Source organism: Nannospalax galili, unplaced genomic scaffold (assembly GCF_000622305.1).
Source record: "Nannospalax galili isolate Female #2095 unplaced genomic scaffold, S.galili_v1.0 scaffold158, whole genome shotgun sequence".
In the NCBI taxonomy this organism is placed as follows: domain Eukaryota; kingdom Metazoa; phylum Chordata; class Mammalia; order Rodentia; family Spalacidae; genus Nannospalax; species Nannospalax galili.
This window is the reverse complement of record NW_008345290.1, coordinates 9,981,912-9,994,358: the sequence shown is the minus strand read 5'-3', so window position 1 is coordinate 9,994,358 and position 12,447 is coordinate 9,981,912. Positions and strand designations below refer to the sequence as shown.

At 41.5% G+C, this 12,447-nt stretch overlaps 1 long non-coding RNA gene across 1 annotated transcript in view; it reads left to right on the top strand.

Moving 5' to 3' along the window:
- LOC115071771 overlaps window positions 1–6,791 on the top strand; it is a 34,561-nt gene extending 27,770 nt beyond the window's left edge. The window contains exons 2-3 of the long non-coding RNA XR_003850848.1: window positions 480–573; window positions 6,636–6,791. This is a non-coding gene — a long non-coding RNA (uncharacterized LOC115071771). The remainder of the gene's footprint in view (window positions 1–479; window positions 574–6,635) is intronic.
- The last annotated feature ends 5,656 nt before the right edge of the window (window positions 6,792–12,447 follow it).

Genomic DNA, 12,447 nt, shown 5'->3' with positions numbered 1-12,447 from the left:
TGGAACTGGAGCTACAGATGGTTGTTAGCCACCATGTGAGTGTTGGGACTCAAACCTGGGTTCTAGCACAGCCAGTGCCCTTAACCACTGAGCCATCTCTCCAGCCCCACCGTTGTTATTCTTGATAATGACTACTTTTTCTTTTGTTATAAAATTTCTAATTTCTTAATAAAACTTAGAAAAAAAAAAGAAAGATTCTAACTTGCAGTTTGTGTGGCCCAGCTCTGCTAGGCAAAGAGTAGGGACCAGGGTCACTCCTGTGACAGCAGAGACGACTGTGCAGAAATAGAAGTGCACCACTGAGGAGCAGTTAAGTGTCTGTCTTCTGTCAGGCAGGGCTTGTCAGCATCAGTCCCAGCTCCTGGATAGCTGTAAGCACTGCTGTGGGTCCTTGCAGTGCCGTAGCAGAGACTGCCTGTTTGATCTCTGTGGCAGAAGCTGTCAGTTGTCCCTCCAGTTCTCCCTTCTTCCTCCCACAGAAACATAACCTGTAATCACCAGCTGGGGATGAGGCACCAAGAATAAAACCTACATTTGCCTGGTTTCTCGATGAGTTGTCAGCAAGCAGCGGAGGTATGTGCAACTTCTGGAGATGGGTGCGCCTTTCTTCTCTTCTTCCTCCCTCCTGGAGACAGAGATGTTGATGTGAATGGTGCTCTAAAGCCTTTTGGGGTTATAAGTGCCTTTGCCAACAGAAGCCCTTATGGCAGAGCAGAAACCTAGAAGAAACCTAGGTCTAAACACAATGGAACTCCATTCCAACAGTAAGCTGACCTGCCCCTAGACTTCTTTATATTACTATTTTATTCTTATTATTTTATGTGTATGAGTGTATTGCCTTCATGTATGTAAGTACATCTATGTTATGCAATGCCAGTGGAGGTCAAAAGAAGGTGTCAGATTCCCTGGAACTGGAGTTATGGACAGTTGTTAGCTGTCATGTAGGCACTGGGAATCAAACCTGGGTCCTCTGCAAAAGCAAGTCTCCAGTCCTGCCCCCAGACTTCTTGATCACTAGAGAGGTATAGTTGTGTGTGTGTGTGTGTGTGTGTGTGTGTGTGTGTGTTTGTACATTCACACATCCACTGTGCGTGCACACATGGAGGCCACAGGTGGACACCGAGTGTCTTTTCTCTGTCATTCTTCACCTTATTTGAGACGTTTCTCACTAAACCTGTAGTTTGCCAATTTGGCTAAACTAGCTGGCCAGCAAGCCCCTGGGATCTGTCTCCCACCCCTCCAGTTCTGGGGTTGCAGACCTGCATCACTGCTCCTGGCTTTTACATGGGTGCTGGGGATGAGAACTCAGGTCCTTGTGATTATACAGTAAGCACTTTACCCATGAGCCATCTCCAGGTCCTTCCCAAGTTTTTGAAACCCTTCTTATTTTCTTTTCTTTCTATTACTTTGTAACAAATGTCACCCCAACCACATAATTTTCTATTGCAGTGGCTATAATTCCACTCCTTGTACAGGATTTCTACCAGGCTGTTCATTTAGCACTTGTGGAAAAGTCTGTTAAAATGATGCCAGGAGTCAAATTATTCTTATTTACAGATGACATGATTCTATACTTAAAAGACCCTATAGAATCTGCTAGAAAACACTTACATCTGATAGACACAGTAAAGTTGCAGGATAAAACATCAATATGAAAGAAACAGTAGCCTTTGTACATACCAAAAATGTACTCTCAGAGAAAGAAATTATGATAAACATCCCATTCATAATGGCTTAAAAAAATTACGTACCTAAGAATATGTCTAACCAAGACATTAGAGTAAGACCTCTACAATAAAACCTTCAAGACATTGAAAAGGGAAATCAAAAAAGATACTAGATGACAGAAAGATCTTCCATGCTCCTGGATTGATCAGATTAATATAATGAAAATGACTATACTACCAAAATTAATCTATAGATTCAATGCAATACCTACAAAATTCTAATATCATATTTCACAGATCTAGGGGAAAAAAAGACCATAAGTAGTCAAAGCAATTCTAAGCTAGACTTGTCACAATATCTGACCTCAAATTATACTACAGAGCTATAGTGATAATGACAGCCTGTTATACTACATAAAAACAGACAAGTAGACCAATGGAACAGAACAGGGGACCTGGAGCTAAACTATACAACCTGAAACACTGAAACTTCTAGACAAAAACATAGGGGCTACTCTGAAGTAGGCAAGAACTTTATGAACATAACTTCAATTGCACAAGAATTAGTCCCAATCAATGGATGGGACTACTTGAAATTAAAAAGTTTCTGCACAGCAAAGGGAACTATCAGTAGAACACAGACTGGGAGAAAATCTACAGAAATTAAACATGAGTTGAATAGACAGTTTTCAAAAGAGGAAACACAAATGGCCAATAGCTATTTTTAAAAGTGTTCAATATCCCTAATCATCAGGGAAATGGGAAATGCAAATTAAAAGTACTATGAGATACCACCTCACCCCAGTCAGAATGGCAATCATCAAAGAGATCTGACAACAAATGTTGGAGAGGATGTGGAGAGAGGATCCCTCATTCACTGCTGGTGGGAGTGCATATGGTACAGCCATATGGAAATCAGTTTGAAGGTTCCTCAAAAAATTTGAGATAGAACATATGACCCAGCTATTTCACTCCTGCACATTTACCCAGAGAACTCCACACCCTACCATAGAGATATGTGTACCCCATGTTTATTGCTGTTCTAATTACTAATAGCAAGGAAATGGAACTAACCTAGATGTCCATCGATAGATGCATAGATAATGAAGATATGAGAAATATGCAAAATGGAATATTATTCAGCCCAAAAGAAAAATGAAATCACAAAATTTATAGGAAAATGGATGTTTAGAATACAATATTAAGAGAGATCACTCAATCCAGAAAGAAAAAAAAATGTGTTCCCCCTCATATGCAGATCCTCACCTATAATATGTATGTACACATGTAAACAAATGTATGTGTAGTTATGTATACATTTGCAAAGCTAACAAGGGTAAAATTTGGTGATGCAGAAGGACAGAATACAGGTAAAAGACACATGAGTCGGGGGCTGGAGAGATGGCTCAGCGGTTAAGAGCACTGACTGCTCTTGCAGAGGACCCAGGTTTGATTCCCAGCACCCACATGGCAGCTACGAACAGTCCTTAACTCCAGTTCCAGGGGAATCAGAAGCACAACACGGGTGTACTCACATACACGCAGGCAAGACACTCATGCACGTAAAATAAAAATAATAAATAAAATAAAATTTAAAAAAAAGAATAAATTCATTAAAAAGAAGACACATGAGTCGTGAAGGAGGATAGAAAGTTTATTGTTTTTCTACTTTTAACACTATCATGGCTCTCTTATTTCTTTGTAGTAAATAAGTGCATAAAAATGTAATTGACAGTGAAAGTGTAAAACCCTAAACTAAGCTCCATGACCTCAGAATGACCATTCTAACGTGCAGAAGTTCACTGAGAAGCATAGAGTATGGACTGAGCAGGTATTGGAGTGGCACCTTTACCTAGCTGTGTGATGTTTTCATTTGTGAGGTCATTGAAAAAAAGTGATTTTTATGTTAAAAAATGAATCCAGGAAAAGGGAGAAGAAACATTGCTCATAGTTTCATTACACAATTATTAAGCTCCTCTGACTAGAGGAAAGGCCTGTGGGGCTCAAAAACAAATGCTTTTCATTCATCTCAGAGAGCTTAACTGCCAAAATTCCTAGAAGAGAACCTGGGTCAAAGGGTTAGTTGTCTGATAGAAAAGTTGTCCTCTCTTACATCTAGAGTGAGGCTTCCAGTACTGTTCAGGGTGGAAAGTCAATGAGTCCCTCCCAATTTCTTTCCTTCCTTTCCTGTAGATAACGAGTCACCTTCTAGAGAACCCCATCATCTAACCAACTGTTCAGACTTCTCTTTAGCAGATTAAAACACACACATATACACAGGACATTACACAATCTGGTAGAAAACTCTTAGATCTACTTGGTGCTATAGCCACATACCTTCTGTCACAAAGGGATGCTATTAATTCAGTTGAAAACAAATCACAGCAACTCAATTGCTAAGTCGTGCATTCAAAGCCTTATGCAGAATTTTTAATTGGTATGGTATATTCATAGGTAAGCACATACTTTTTTATTTGTACAGGTAATGGTGTATATCTAAAATGCACATATATACGAAATACATAAACATACATATAATACAAGCACACGTGTGTACATGTGCATATATGCATGTGTTGTACAGATGACCAAATATGTAAAGTAGAAAAATAGAATTCCCTCTTTATTTATTTTTTGTTTTTGATTTATTTATTTTTATTTTATGTATATGAGTGTTATGCCTGCATGTATGTAAGTGCACCCATGTCATACAAAGCCCACAGAGGCCAGAAGAGAGCATCAAATCTCCCGGAACTGGAGTCACAGACAGTTGTTACCCACCATGTGGGTGCTGGGAATCAAACCAGGGTCCTCTGGAAGAGTAGCCAGTGCTCTTAACTGCTGAGTCATCTCTCCAGCTCCAGAGCTCCATCTTTTCAAATCCCAGTTTGACATTTTCTCTGAAAGAAATAAATAAACCCTCTGTTTTACAAATCCTAAAGAATAGTAAATATTTATTTTCCTAATTTTCACTGGGCTTGCTTGTTTATGCATCTATTTTATGTTACTTTTTTTCGTGCAGTGTTGGGGATCAAACTCAGAGTCTTACATATGCTAGACAAGTCTTCTACTGCTGAGCCACTCCACCTTCAGCCTTACACACCTGGTAGTTTTGATAACAAGCATATACCCTAAAATGAGGATGAACAACCAGAGGTGATAGGAAGACATCAGGCATCTTATAATTCATCAGAAGAGACCCAGATACTCCATTCTTCAGCTTGACATCAGTAGGATAGATATAAAGGGGTTTGGATTTATTTGTTTTTAATTTTATACCATATTTCCTGAAGAAAGAAGGGCCAGGGATGGTGAAGCCATGAGGCTGAGCCCTTCCCAACAATATGCTCCCGGAGTAAGGCAACTCAATGACAGATAATGCAGTTAGGCAAAGGAGAGCGCCCCCTCCATTTAGCTGCATGTGCAGTCTGCATCAACTCTAACAAGGCCAGTAGAAGTCAAGTCACCTTGTCCTCCTGGTAAATGTTCAAAAGGAGATAATGTGGGAAGGTTATTATTTTAATTTTTAAACACAAAGAAAACTTTCAGAAATGCAATTTAGATTATAGTAGAATTCCTTCTAGCTCTGATATGGTGTCAGTTGAAAAGGGAAATTTATCAGGAAATCCGTGACATCTCAGCTTCCACACTGACCAGCTATGTAAGCCTCTTCTCCCAGTGGCAATGACAACCAATGTCTGTTGATGACATCATCACACAGAGCTGCCACTGTCTCCATCAATGATAACAAGGAAGAATTTTGGAAACGCATAATGCTAGGTAGTCATTACTGCACTCAAGTTGCTAGAGAAGATGGGGCGGGGGATGGGAGGGTGATGACTGATTCTATTCTGTAGCTGCTCTTACCTCCAGCAAAACACAGCAGTAATTTTCCCTCTAATCAGCTTGAAGGCCCCTGGATCTGGCTTTTGCCTCTGATGACATTAAGACAAGGAGACAGGTAATTCATTCCAGGTTAAATACTTGACTTGTTTGAATACCTTTCAGTGTCTTATCTTCAGCTCCTTGTATGGTCTTATGAACCAGTTGCTTCTGATTGTGATCTTGATGGAGACAAGGATTATCTGTCCCCTGCCCTGCCCTTTAAGACCGTTAAGGCCCCTCTGCTACCCCTACTGTTTTCTTCTTTCTCTCCCCAGGGGCAGGGACGGGAGGTAAGAGTTTATTTTGCACTCAGCTGAAAAGAACGGCAAGAATTTATTTTACAAGCAGTTCTTACAAAGCAGAGACCCAAACAATGGTGCTTCACAGCCAGTTATGGTTTCAGGGCTCCAGGTCCATAAGGTCTTCTGCCACTGGCCCAGCAAGGGGAGGGTCCAGCAATGTTCTGTTTTCCAGAATCTTCTTTTTATAAAAAGAAAGGCTCAGATGGCATTAAGCAAACAAGGGCCAGTGGCATCTCCAACCACCTTCCATATTTTACACAGAGAGACATAAAAAGTCTTTGTTCTTCCTTTTCACATCTTCCTGCCCATGTCTAATTGACTATGTTAAAGGTAGATGTTAGATGGTTTGAACTAAGCTCCTACATTTAGGTCCTATATTTAGCTCCTGCACACCAGGTGAAGCATCAAAACAGAGTCACCAGGTTGAAACTAAACTGTTTCATCTGACCTTGGGAGAAATCAAGATTAGAAAGAGAACAGTCAAATTATCTAAGTAATTTTAACTGGCAAGATACTGAGATACCCTCTCTTACTCCTTAAACAAAAGAAGCATTAGAAATGACTTCTGGTAGCCAGGGTGGGACATAATGACGCATGCTTTTGATCCCAGCACTGGAAAGGCAGAAGCAGGCAGATCTCTGTGAGTTCAAGGCCAGCCTGGTCTAGTTCCAGGCCAGCTGGGCTACAGGGAGACCCTGCCTCAAAAAAGACAAAAAACCAACCAACCAAACAAACAAAAAAACTTCCTGCTACTGATCTTTGTTTTGTTCTTGCTTCACAGGGAAGATAATCAGGAGCTGGGGACACAGCTCAGGATAGAGCATTGGAGCATGGCCAAGGCCCTGGGTTCAATCCTTAGTACCATAAAACAAGCTTTGAAGTCATCAGTCCAGTTTTTGTATCTGCTTTCCTGAATCCCTCCTATCTATCTTTAAAACCTTTGCCCCTATCATTAGAATAATTGGTCTGGTATAGAATGAAGTGTAATCCAATTCTAGGGTTGAAAATAAAGATAAAGTTCTTAAATCTAAATTGTTGTGGGGCTGGAGAGATAGTTCATTGGTTAAGAGCACTGGCTGCTCTTACAGAGGACCCGGGTTCATTTCTCAACATCTACATGGTGGCTAACAACAGTCAGTGACTCCAGTTCCAGGGGATTCAACACCCTCTTCTGACCTCCCAAGTACACAGGTGCACTTACCTACATGCAGGCAAAATACTCATACATATAAGATAAAAATAAATACATGTGCCGGGTGTGGTGGCACACGCCTTTGATTCCAGCACTCGGGAGGCAGAGGCAGGCAGATCTCTGTGAGTTCAAGGCCAGCCTGGTCTACATAGTGAGTTCTAGGCCAGCTGGGGCTACAGGGAGACCCTGTCTCAAAAAGGCAAAAATAAATAAATAAATAAATAAATAAATAGATAGATAGATATAAAAAATGAAAAAAAGTCAACTGTTGCACTTTTGTCTTTTTACAACACTTAACTAAGCTTGGGGCTTTCTCAGTGGTGCTAAAGAATTTAAGGAAGACCTAGCACTGTGATTTAGCTCTACAGAGAGGCTTTTATTCCCTTCCAGTTAGTATAAATGGGCCACTTCCCCGAAGCAGGCCATTTATCAAGTGGTCAGTTGGAAAGCAGGAGGGGAAAAGACTACCCTCACTGTGTTGCTCACACCGAAAGCAGAAACGAGGCTTGTGCTGATCTCAAAACCTCCCATCCTCACCAGGCAGCAGCAATGAGTTTTCCCCGGTGGTGGAGGTGGGTCTCTAAACTGTGTGCCCTGTGACGTCTTAGGACAGGATCACGTTCGGTTCTGGCAGCCCTTTGGACTGAGGGCCTTGACATCAGGTCTGGATGCTAGATTAGTCCCTAATCAGTCCCTGGTCAGTGGGGACTGGGACAACAGTACTGTGGGAAGTCTCCAACACCGTTGCCTCCCCTCTCTTCCTACCCCCAGCTACATCTTGTACTGAAAAAATAAGTGTATAGATAGTCACTATGTAGCTTGGAACTTGCTATGGCGAGCAGGCTGGCCTGAAACTCACAGAAATTTACCTGCCTCTTCCTCTTCCTCTTTCTCTGCCTCTGCCTCTGACCTTAAAGGCTTGTGTCATGACACCTGGATAGGGCACGGGCACGTGTGTGTGTGTGTGTGTGTGTGTGTGTGTGTATGTGTGCAAGCACGTGAGGCCCCGTTGTCTCTTTGCTTCATGGTAGGGGGCCACAGGTGGGGTGTACAATGCACTGCCTTCTAAAGCCCCATTCCAAAACCTTTCACTTGCTAGCTGGAGGTAAGTTGCTTTAAATATCCTGGTCTCAAATTCCCCATCTATAAAATGGGACTGCCCTACTTTAAGGGAGAAAGGGCTTATTCACCTTAAAATTCCAGGTTACAGTCTTTCATTGTGGGGAAGTCAAGGCAGGAACTTGAGCAGCCAGGCACATCCACAGACAGGAGCAGAGACAGAATGGCTGTGCACTTGCCTGTGCTCTGCTCAGTTTTTCTTTTTTTATATACTTCAGGCCCCAGACCCAGGGAATGGTACTGCCCACTTTTAGGCTCAGTCTTCCCACATCATTTAACATAATCAAGACAGTCTCTCACAGACATGTCTAGAGGCCAACCTGATTTAAACAATCTGGCTGGAGACTCTTCCCAGGTGATTCTAGATTGTAACAAGTTAAAGTCAGTTAAAATTAACTATCACAGGACTAATAGTAAAACTGACCCAGTGGGCCATTGTGAGCACTAAATGAGGTAATTAATATGAAGCACTTAGAACAATATCTCATAGCAAGCACTCATAAATGGTAGCCATGGTTTCTTGTCCGCCCCCACTGCACCATGTTGGGGATTGAACCCAGGGCCTCATACATGCTATATAAATGTTCTTCTGTTGGGCCTCATCCCCAGTTCTTGTTCTTATTTTTTATCTATAGAATCTGAGGGCCAAACAGAGAACGGCTCAACCCAATCTCATCTAAATACCTTCACCACAGTGTTCCTGCCACAGATCAGCACTGTACAACAGAAATGCCATGCAAGCCAGTAATTTGAAATATTTTTCTAAATGCATTTTTGTTTCTAGATATGGTCTCACTATATAGCCCAGACTGGCCTCAAACTGGCAATCCTTCTGCCTCGGTATCCTAAGTGCTAGAATTATAAGTATGCTTACCAGCTCTGACCAATCTGCTTTTTTTTTTCAAAGAGGGAAGAACATAGGTGAAATTATTATTATTATTTATTATTATTTTGAGACAAAGTCTCATGTAGTCAAGGCTGGCCTCAAACTCAATGTATAGTCAAGAACTCCTTGAACTTTTTTTTTTTTTTTTTTTTTTTTTTTTTAAAAAAAAAAGCCCCAGCTGGCCTGGAACTCACTATGTAGACCAGTCTGGCCTTGAACTCAACAGAGATCCGCCAGCCACTGCCTCCCGAGTGCTGGGATTAAAGATGTGTGCCTCCATGCCTGGCTAAACTCCTAGAACTCGATTCTCCACTTCCCAAATGCTTAGAATACAAGTGTATGCTATCACACCCAGGTGCTAGAGATTGAACCCAGGACCTTGTACATGCTAGGCAGGCACTCTACCAGCAGATCTGTATCCCCAGGCTATGAATTAACTTTGTAGTAGAGTCTGTTTAAACCCATATATCTAAGATACCATCATTTTGGTATGTTGTCAATATAAAATTATTGAGATATTATGTATATGGGCATATATACATATACATATATTAACTAAAACTTTAAAAAACTGGTATCTATTTTGTATTTATAGATCATCTTAACTTGGACTAGTATCAAAAGGCAAAATTACAACAATTTAGTTTTAAAATCTTAACTGGGTTCATTTCCAACTCTAAAATTGGTTGACACATTATTGCATAAAATAAATTGTTTCATTGTGTTAAGCAGGAGAGACACAGGACTGAAAAAGGCAGAGACAAAGGATAAGGAGCAATTGGGTCGCCTCCAAGTTACTTACCTTGTAAGCAGGGACGGGGGACAGAACAACAGAAAAAGAGCTAAAAGTAGAGGAGCTTTGTCACTGCACAATAGAAACTGGCTTGCTGGGAAATCTGGTACTGTCCCACCTGAAGATTACATAGCCATACAGCTTGGGTTTGGTAATGTGACATGTTAGAACAGGTTGTTCCATTTCAAACTTTTGTCGTGTTAGGGCCACCTATATTTAACACTAGCGCCATGTTTCATGTGCTCATAGCTGCATGTGGTTTGTACAGCTTGGCATCCTTACTCCCCAGGGTGGCCTGCTAACTGGCCACATCTGAACCAGTTGGTCAGACTTACCAGATTTGAATCTGTATTTCACCTGTGCACAGGTGATGAGCACACATTAAAACTTGGGCACTTCCTGTTAACACTGTCTTCTGAAGGCAATCTGAGATCTTGCAGGAAGCAGAGGTGCTCTCCTCTACCACCCTTTCTTTGTGCCTTTGGAGATTTCAGTTGTAAATGATAAAACCTGTACACTAACGCCACCCCCACCCTACCCCCCAAATCCCAAGCTAACTGGGTCAGGGATGGACCTAGGTAGCAGGTATTATTTAGGAAGCTCTACAGAGCTGAAACCCAGGTAGAGTCACATGATTCAGACCTGCCAGGTATCAGGACAAACACACCTCAATTTAAAAATCCACTCAAAACAGAGGGCTTTGGACTGAAATTGGGCATGTGATTTCTATAAGTAGCTAAATCTTTATAAAATTGCATGAAATAGTCCTAATTGTCTCACAGACTCCCAGAAAATGATGCCATCTATGAAGATAGTATTCCTTTGGGGGGAAAGAGATTCTCTTAATTTGGCACCTGCTGTACATGCCTGCTGCCTTGTGCTGACCTAGCTAATTGCCTTCAGATTACTGAACTATGGAGCAAATATTGAATTTACATAATCATTGTCCTACAGATGTCCATGTTCCAGATAATAATACAGTCCATCCTTTCCTGGAAACAGTTAAATTCCACAGCTATTTATTGAGACCCTTCTGTATGCCAGACACAGTAGGGCTGCCAGTGGTCACTGCCTCACCACCTTCTGGGGACACCACAGGAGCTAGAGTTGAGGGGAGTCCAGTCCTCTCTGCTGTTCATTTTCTCAGTTTGAGAAAAGGAAAATAAAATGCTGTATAACAACTTTATTACCAGTACTTACAGTGTCTGAGGGATTTCAATGATCATCATTATTTTGTATTATGGTGGCATTTGAAAATATTGTGTGTATCCAAAAAAAAAAAAAAAAAGAGGGCCTGGAGAGATGGCTCAGTGATTGCTCTTGCAAAGGACCTAAGTTCTATTCCCAGTACCCACATGGCAGCTAACAACTGTCAGTAACTACAGTTCCATGGGATCCAACACCCTCTTCTGGCCTCCAAGGGCATTGCACCACAAGGGTGCACTCATATACAATAAAAAAGAATGAATAAATTTTGCAGGGAGTGGTAGTGCACGCCTTTAATCCCAGCACTCTGGAGGCAGAGGCAGGTGGATCTCTGTGAGTTCAAGACTAGTCTGGTCTATACAGTGAGTTCCAGGCTACCTGGGGCTACAAGGAAAGGAAACCCTGTCTCAACAAAGACCAAGTATAAATATAATGTGTATTCATATGATACGTATGGCGTGTATATGGACAGTCATACCATTCATGCCACAGTATACCGGGAAGTCAGACGACCACTTTGCGGAATCATTTATCCCCTATCTTTATGTGGGTTCAAGAACTGAATTCGGGTTTCAAAGCTTGACAGGTGCCTTTAGCAGTTAAGCCATCTTACCAGTCCATGGTTGACATTGTTAACTTTAAAAAGTAATCTTAGAGAGGTAGGACCTTAGGAGAATGGTATTATTAAGGGAGAAATGGAGGAAATGGGGGCACCTTAAGTGGGAAAACAATGATGGAGGGGTGAGACAGTGCAAGAGATAAATAATGCCTAGCTAGTTTTGAAAACCATAGGGAACCATATTACTCCTACAACCTACTGACAAATTATACACAGCAGATCAAGAAATATATGTTTAGGTATTTGAGAACAATTGGTCTTTTATTACTCCTAATCTACATGACACCCAGTAATTAAAAGTACCAGATTGGTGGAACTAACTTTCTTGGATGTTTAACAGACATACTTTGAGGCCTATAATAATTTGGTCAGAGGGACATAAAGGACAGTTTTTGCTCCTTGCCCTCCTAGGTTGACTAGTTCCAGGGGACTATGAGCATCTCTCAAAATGTGCTATAATTGTGGTGGATCACCTGTCCTCTTGATCAAGGAGGCTAAGGAGACCCCACCAGATGGACTTGAACCAGTGTCCAGTGTGTAGGGAGGAGGGTCACACAGAGGAATCAAGTCCTCCATGCTTCCAATTGAAGCCAACCATGTTTGAGCAGGACCTTTGACTTATCTTCACATAGGTGGAACTGGTAAAAGAAAGGAGCCAAGGGCTCCTTCCAAGCCCATGTGACCTCTGAGGAATAGATCCTCAAAGGACCTGAGAGTAAAAATAAATCGGTTTATCTGGACCAACTCTATGGCCTTAAACACCCAAAAGGAAAGTATA